Raw genomic sequence first — 8,575 nt, 5'->3', positions numbered from 1 at the left:
AACTTTTTGACGCAAAAATCATATTTTTCAGGTTTTTCAAAAAAATGTATTAAGCTGCTGCAAAAAGCCTGAATCTGAAAAAATCAGAGCTGCAAGGTTGTGTATAAGTCAATGGCAGAGGTCCCTATGCTATTTGGAAATTTCTGTGGTCTGCGCTGGAATTAGCCAGAAAATCCAAACAATTCAGGCTTTTCAGGCAAATATCTGAAAAAATGTGGGCTTTTCGGGAAAAAGCACAAAAAAACCAAGTGATTTGGGAAAAAACGTACATTTTGGGATTTCGCTCGATTTTATCAGTGAAACCATTTTTTACGCGAACTATTTAAATCAAGCTTTTTTTAATAATAAATATGGTCAAATCAATTATGGGAGTTTGGTCGTGTTTCTAAAGTCACCTCTATAGATTAAATGACTGATTGCCATGGTATGAAAAATGTGGGGACACACATGATCCAAAAATCGTATGAACCTTTGTTTCTTATGATGGTATCTTTGCGTCTATGGCCAGCTTTAATCTCACCATTAAACCAGTCCTGGCCAGCTGCACATATAGCTGAGTAAGTAAGATACAGTTTTGTTCATTTCTCCCAGTGGAATTCCTTGCCCTGAGATGCCATCCCGGCCATACTTGTAATAATCCACCACAGAACTGTATACATGCAATTTAAAAATAACATGTATATCCCATTTGAAAGCCTTTAACTTCTTTTACAGAAGCCCATTGCCTTTTTATCAGGTTTCAGAAAAATAATCTGTTTAAATCTTTCCAGTATGAGGTCAAAATGACCCACAGCATGTTCCATTAGATTAACATATTTCAGCCTTTTTAAATCCAGGCATTCAGCCACTATGTTTGTAACAAAACTTGGAGAATATGTTTCAGGGTGATGCAATCTGCTGTAAATAGATTTTCATCTGCAAATATTATACAGCACTGTACGGCATGTATATGTTTCCAAAACTTCGGCCTCCCATTTCAGCTCAAGATTTGGATGGTCTTATTTTATGCATTGAAAATAAAATCTAAAGACAGAATTTATTGCTCTTATTATGGATAGAAGAATTGGATCGGATTATGAAAATGTTAAAGTTGATGACAATAATATTGCAAAGAATATACAATACACTACTAACAAGTAAAATATCAAATTTTAAGAATTATATCATTGCTTATGTCACCAATTTTCCTGTTCCACCAATCTTTATATGGCCACGAATAGTTCTATAGCTTTTGCTCGCCTTAAGCATGCTGTAACTACCACAAATACCATAAAAGTATGAAACAAGCTATTTTCAACAGGCATGTGCTATGGCATTTTTTATTATCAACATTATGACTTAAGAAAATGTTGGGCATACTGTATTTGTAAAGCTTAAGTTTGCCCACAGTGAGCTGACTAACAAGAGCTGGTAGATGTATTTCTCTAAGAGATGATAGGGCAATAAATAGCCTTAATACTTTTTTATTAACTGACTTCAGCCTAAAAAAAGTATTTTTATTAACCATAACATATTAAGGCACAACATACTTTAGGTAATAAATGGCAGCCCTGGCATTTGTTACAAGACCCTCAACCATCTCAAACTTAAAGGTTCAACACTTACTACATTTCTAAAAACATCAAGAAAGGTCAGGGTTTTTTTTACATCACAGGCCCTCCCTACAGCTTATCGGAGGAGGTGGTCCTACAGTGCTAGGAAATGTATAAGGCAAGACCTAACTTAGTAGATTTCTTTATATTCCCCTACTTCCTCTCTTCTCCATCTGTAAACAGGATTGCGGCCAAATGAAATTCCCCACTAGATTGAATTATTCCCAAAATCATATAATTTCAGAAATAATACACAGGTATACAGTTTGAAATACTAGTAGAATGCCATGATCCACCTTGTAGCATCATAAAAATATCCCATATCCTTTCCTAATGTAGAGAGGACACCTCTATAAATGAAAATGTTTACATAGCAGGATGATACCATAATCCGGTTCTTATAAATAAACACCTTCCTTATAGCAAGTCCCAACTGTGCTGGCACTGCAAATGGGTAAATGGAACACTATTGAGCATATTCTGGTCTGTCCCAGTTCTGAAATTTAAGACCCCTGCCCAAAGAAGAGCTAATGGCATCTTCATAATCATCTTGGGTGTCACAGTACAAAACTGATCTTCCCTCATCCAACATGAAATCAGATGCAAAGGCACATTCCTCTGAAATGTAGTCCAACAGACAAGTATTGTCATTAAACCTGGAATTGGCTATTACCACTGAATCAAATGAATTTTTGTCTAAAAAAAATCAAAATTTCTAATGACTATTGGATGTAGACATTTGTTGTTCTTCCTAATCCCTCTTCTATTTATTATGACTATTGAATCATTTGTTGTACAGGTATGAGATACAGTACGTTATCCGGAAACCCGTTATCCAGAAAGCTCCGAATTACAGAAAGGTGGTCTCCTATAGACTCCATTTTAATCAAATAATCCAAATTTTTAAAAAGTACTTCCTTTTACTCTGTAATAATAAAACAGTACCTTGTACATGATACCAACTATTATATAATTAATCCTTATTGGAGGCAAAACCAGCCAATTTGGTTTATTTAATGTTTACATTATTTTCTAGTAGACATAAAGCATGGAGATCCAAATTACAGAAAGATCCCTTATCTGGAAAACTCCAGGTCCCGTGCTCTCTGAATAACAGGTCCCATACCTGTATTTCTTTCTCCCTCTTCTATTTTCCTTTTTGGTGTTCTTCTTTTGTGTGTTTTCTATTACTTAAGTAGAAAAAAGTCATAAAAATTATCAAAAAGTTAAGACAGGGAATGCTTGATCTCAGTTATGAAGACAGGATGATCAAGTTAAAAGGGAAAGGTGTGGGCAAAAGTGACACCAGACCCATATTTTTGTGGTCAACTAACTTCTTGCTCCCAAAGTAGCAGGTTGGCAGGGGAGAGTTAAAGTGTCTTCAGGGAAATGTGTGAGTAGGTAGAACAGATGTCCCAATTGACCTCAGGAGCAATCACAAGTGTCCTGCTTGGAAAGAGCCATGCACTGAAAACGTATGCATCTCCTTATCTTAGAATAGGATAAAAGGAGACATAGGATTAATTTAATCCCCAATCCTGGGAGGCACAGAATTGGAAATACAGAAAAAGTGCATCTGAGTGTATTAAGAAACCCACTGTGAGGTAAGTGGTTTAGCTTTTTGGGAAAGTTATTAAAGATCTATTAAAGAAATATATTAAAGAGAGCTTGACAAGGTTTCCAAAATAGGATGGATAGTTAGAGATCTATAAAACAGGGTTAGAGCTTCTTTTTTCAGTTTATGGAAAGTATAGAGGCAGTTGAGGCATTTTTCTTATCGACTGTTCTTTCCCTTAATTATTTCCTTCATATGCTTAGCCAAGAACATAAGTCATAGAATACCTGTGCTGTTAAAGTTGTACCAGAGTATAAAAGTTCTAAGTTCATCAATATATCATGTAGCAATTGGACATGCATTAAGATACTCCAAGCAAGCAGACAATAAAAAGCTACAGGAACTTCCATGAAAAAGAAAGTAAAAGGGCAAGTTGTTGCAAGGGGAAGAGCTAAGTGACAATGACCCATGAAATGACTTATATGAGATTTGTTTACAACAAACAGGTAACCAATTACTGAAGACATAAGTGAGCTCAGGAACTCACAGAAGTTGCCATTTCCCCAGTCAGTGAAAAACTGCAGACAGTTACAACTCTGTTCAGAGATTGGATGAAAAATAATAAAACATACATTTATAATTTTAAAACCAAAAAACTAACAAAAAAATAATAACACTATATACAAAATAAGATGAAACCGTGCTTCAGCAAGACTGGGGAACCTTGCAGGGGCAGAACCTGACTCACAGTATTGAAACAATGTGCCAAGACTATTCCTTGGACTGTGCCTGTTCCATTACGGTGCTGTTAACATCCCATCAGACCTAATTATGATTTTGTAAAACATTGAACCCTTTTGTATTAACTGCTCTGCAGCAGTAGCTGAGACAACTTGCTCCTGGCGGGACGCTAAGGGAATTTCTATTTCCAAAAGGATTGTAATTGAGCCCGACCTGGAAACTCTGTAATTGTTATCTCTGTGTTCTGTCAGGACAGTGTGTTTTGTCTACAGCCTTGGTACTAGACATACTGTAGTTTGGACAGAAGGAACATTGAAATATATATTTTTTAAAAACAAATCTCAGAGTTGGGTGGAATTTCTCAGATCCACAGAAAGAAGTGTTTCCACTGCTTATAAGACATTTTTGTGTCCTAATATGCAATGGCTAACTATTTCAGCGGCCTGTAGGGTCGTTTTTTATATGCAGTAGTCAAAAACCATCACACTCGGCTTAATTGGATGTGCTACATTGAGTATTTAAATTGATTATGAGCATCTGTAGGATTATCCTGACCCTACTCCAAACATTCATTTATTCATACTGATTTCAATTTAATAGGCTTTCTTCAAACAGATTATCAATTTATACTGGAATTATTAATCTGTTCCTGCACAGTTGTAGCAACGTCTTACTTTCTCATCTGATTTCTCCTACCACTGCAAAGACAAGAAACTAATTATTACTTAACTACCTGCCCAGATTGGAAAATACTATCTACCTACCATACTGATTTCTATCTCCTCAGAAAAGCCTGTCCTATTCATAAGAAGTGCACATGCTAAAAGATATGGTTATCAATTATTGAATACAAACTTTCGGCACCCAACTCTTTCACTTTTTAATCTTTTCTTATTCCCTATTAAAAGAAAAAGGAACTCTAAAAGGGATTGCTTGCCTTTAAATTAACTTTAATATAATATAGAGAGTGATAGTCTGAGACAATTTGTAATTGGTGTTAATTTTTTATATTATTTGTTTTCAAATTATTTGTCTTTTTATTTAGCAGATCTCCGGTTTGCAATTTTGGCAATCTTGGTTACCCTATCAACCAAGCACTGATGTGAATAAGAGACTGGAATATGAATAGAAGAGAGTCTGAATAGAAAGCTGAGAAATAAAAAGTAGCAATAACAATACATTTGTATTTCAGATGCATTTTTTTCAGGTGGGGTCAGTATCCCCCATTTCAAAGCTGGAAACAGTCAGAAACAGAAGGGAAATCCTTCAAAAAGTATAAAAAAGAAAAATTGAAGACTGATTGAAAAGTTGCTTAGACTTTTCCATTCTATAACATGCTAAAAAATTAACTTAAAGGTGAATCTGCCCTTTAAAGGAGGGGATACATTTCCTTACCTTGTGAGTTCTCACCAGTGCACAGTAAAAAGGCTAGTATACCTTAAGAATTCTTTAGAGGTAATATTGGCTTGCCATGCAGTTCTAGCCTTGCCTAAGCACCCATTATCCAACCACAATCTTCTCATATTCCTCAATACTCCTGTTGTGGAGCATGACTAGATGTTAAATGGTATTGTGTTTGGGGTAGGACAAGGTAAACTGGTCTGCAAATTGCAATTTTCAGACCACAGAGAGATCCCTGTGTTTTCTTATAGGCCGTACAGATGCATAACATTAGTCTATCCTATCACAGGTGTTCCCCTGTACCAAAATGCCTCTAAAGTCAAAAGAATATTTTCTTTACTGTGCTTTCCCTTTATTTCACTTCATTGAATTGTACTTTACTGAGCCTCAGAGAGCCCATTCATGTAGTTGTTATGTGCTGCTAAGCCGTTCATAGCTTATTGATGGAAACGTTGCCTCAGTTCCCTCCAAGGATTTCTTCATCCCCAGGCAGAAAAAAATTCTTTAAAAACTCAAAAGGAAAAGAAACTCCTACATTTTTAATATGTCCAGTTAAACTTTGCTTGAAGCTTGCTGCAGCCAAGTGAATTCATGGTAGAATTCGCGGTAGAGCTGTCTAGATGGGGCAGGCTATTTCTGTGCTGATTTCTTTACAGTCATTTTGAAATGTAGATATCTTTTGACATTGGGCATCCAGTGTTTGCCCTAATACATGCTCATGATGATTTGTTTTCACTAAAATCTTGTTCCTTAAAAGTTTACCCCTTGCACTGCTCATCTCTTCTGGATTTTAAACAACTGTAAGCTTCACCTTCTGTGGGGCACCAATTGGGACTTGGTCTACAGCATGAATGGTGTAATCTGTTATGTGCAATGGGGCAGGGACTTTCAGCAACCCTACACTAGGGGGCAAATTTACCTAGGGTCGATTATCGAGGGTTAATTAACCCTCGATATTCGACTGCCGAATTGAAATCATTCGACTTCGAATATCAAAGTCGAAGGATTTAGAGCTATTCCTACGATCGAAGGAGTAATCGTTCGAACGGTTCAAAGGATTTTAGTCCATGGATCGAAGGATATTCCTTCCATCAGAAAATTGTTAGGAAGCCTATGGGGACCTTCCCCATAGGCTAACATTGGCCTTGGTAGGTTTTAGGTGGCGAACTAGGGGGTCGAAGAATTTTTTAAAGAGACAGTACTTCGACTATTGAATAGTCTAATGATTTTTAGTTCGATTCGTTCGATTCGAAGTCGAAGGTCGTAGTCGAAGGTCTAAGTAGCCCATTCGATGGTCAAAGTAGCCAAAAAACCATTCAAAATTCAAACAATTTTTCCTGTATTCCTTCACTGAAGCTAAGTAAATGGGCCCCTAGATATATCAATGGTTACATGTGTTTCAATCAATCCTGAACACTATAAAAAAAAAAAAGATATTTGGCCCTAAAGGAACTCAGACCAGTTGTTACTCTTTTGCAGGAGATACATTTTGTTAACTCCTAACAGTGTCTCCACTCCCAGTTATACCCAACTGGTCTCTGTGCTTTAGGGCCAACTAAAAGAGAGGGCGTTGCTAGACTTATTCACAGGGACTGCCCCTTACCATGGATTGGACCCTCCAGGACCCCTAGGTCATTATTTACTGTTGTGGGGAAAGTTAGCCAATGCCTCAATTGTCATTTTAAACTTATACATACCATAAAAAACAGGAATACTTTCTATGGAAAACCCTAAAGATACAAGTCGGTTGTGGTAAATACTTAATTGTAGGTGGTGATTTTGCGCATATGACAAAATTGACAAGGCATGATATTTGCTCTGTAACAGTCACAGACAGAATAGCTGTGGTGTGAATTCAGAGAAGAAAAGTAATCTCCTGTGCAAGGAATTCCACATCGGCTATCAATGATGTGATTGACAATAATGTAAGGTGGGCAGAATGTAAGAACGTGCTTTCAGATTGCTTACTAGTCTTCAAGAAATATCTACAACCCATATTTAATCTGGAAATAGATGGCAGAGGCAGGTTTGGTGTAGAGAGTAGTGATTTTCAGTCTTCGGGTTAATGCTCATTTATAAGATGTTGAGGGGTAGATTTCTACAAATCTGATTGTATATCTGAGTTGCTTATACAGATATATATTACAATTATATCTAGAATAGAAAATAAGGGTTCACCCCAAATCTCTCTGATCTTCAGATTGTGCTTCATGGAGGATCTAGGACAGCAATATATACAGTACTGTATTCTCCCCTAAATTACCTTTTATCTAAGACCAGAAAGTCACTGTAGTATTGGCCCTACTGGGGGGACAGCGTCAAAGTTTAGAAAACATTGCTCTAAAAGCTTTTTTAAAACTAGTATACAGTAGAAAGCTCCAACTTCTTTTTATGACCACTAAACTGAATGATTTATTGCATAATGGAAGCACAAGCGTCCAATGAACTGTTGGTCAAGGGGCAGAAGCAATTCATATCCTGCCAGAACAGGAGGAGAGACACAGCGGTAAAATTCCTAATTGTTTATATGGAAAATACGTCAGTGAATTATTTTCTGTACGTTATGTACAGTCATCATTGTGATCGTCAAAGTAGCCTAACAAAGTCTTCTTACCTAAAAAAGGAAAGATAATCTTATATTGAATGACTCATTGATATTGTACCTTGTGATTCACCGCAGAAGAGTCATTAAATAAACAGCAATTTATCACTTTCCTTTTACTATGGGCTAGAATAGACTAACATAGTTAACCTCATTGATGCTGTAATGTTGTAGTATTCTTTTAAAGTATTTTAAACGTTTGTTGTGAAAGGTTATTTCGGGGAAGGAAGAGGCCATTCTGGCAGCGGTTAGAAAAGGGACAGCTGTTTTAACAGGGGCACAGAAAGTACTAACTTTGGGGAACATGTACCCACTGCAGACTGTAAAGTAGCCACTCAACTGTTGCGCAACTCCCAGGCTTTGAATTTACTCTGATGAAGTGCCCGGTTTTAGGGCACGAAACGCGTTGGAATAGTACACCCACTGATGTAATCTTCATATGCGTCTAAATAAAGCCGAAGATAAGTGATTGATGTGATTTATAAACGTTTTTGAAAAGCGTGATTAAAATTTTCTGTGTGATTGTTTGGGAATTATAGAACCATACTGTGTAATTAAAGACCCTGCCTTGGTTGAGGCAAGCAATATGGCAGTCAGCTTATGGATCTTCATACCTTAAGTCTACTAGAAAATCTCTTAAACCCAATAAGATGGTTTTGCTTCCAATATAGATTAATTATACCT

Source organism: Xenopus laevis, chromosome 9_10L (assembly GCF_017654675.1).
Source record: "Xenopus laevis strain J_2021 chromosome 9_10L, Xenopus_laevis_v10.1, whole genome shotgun sequence".
Lineage (NCBI taxonomy): Eukaryota > Metazoa > Chordata > Amphibia > Anura > Pipidae > Xenopus > Xenopus laevis.
Note: the sequence above shows the minus strand (reverse complement) of the source record.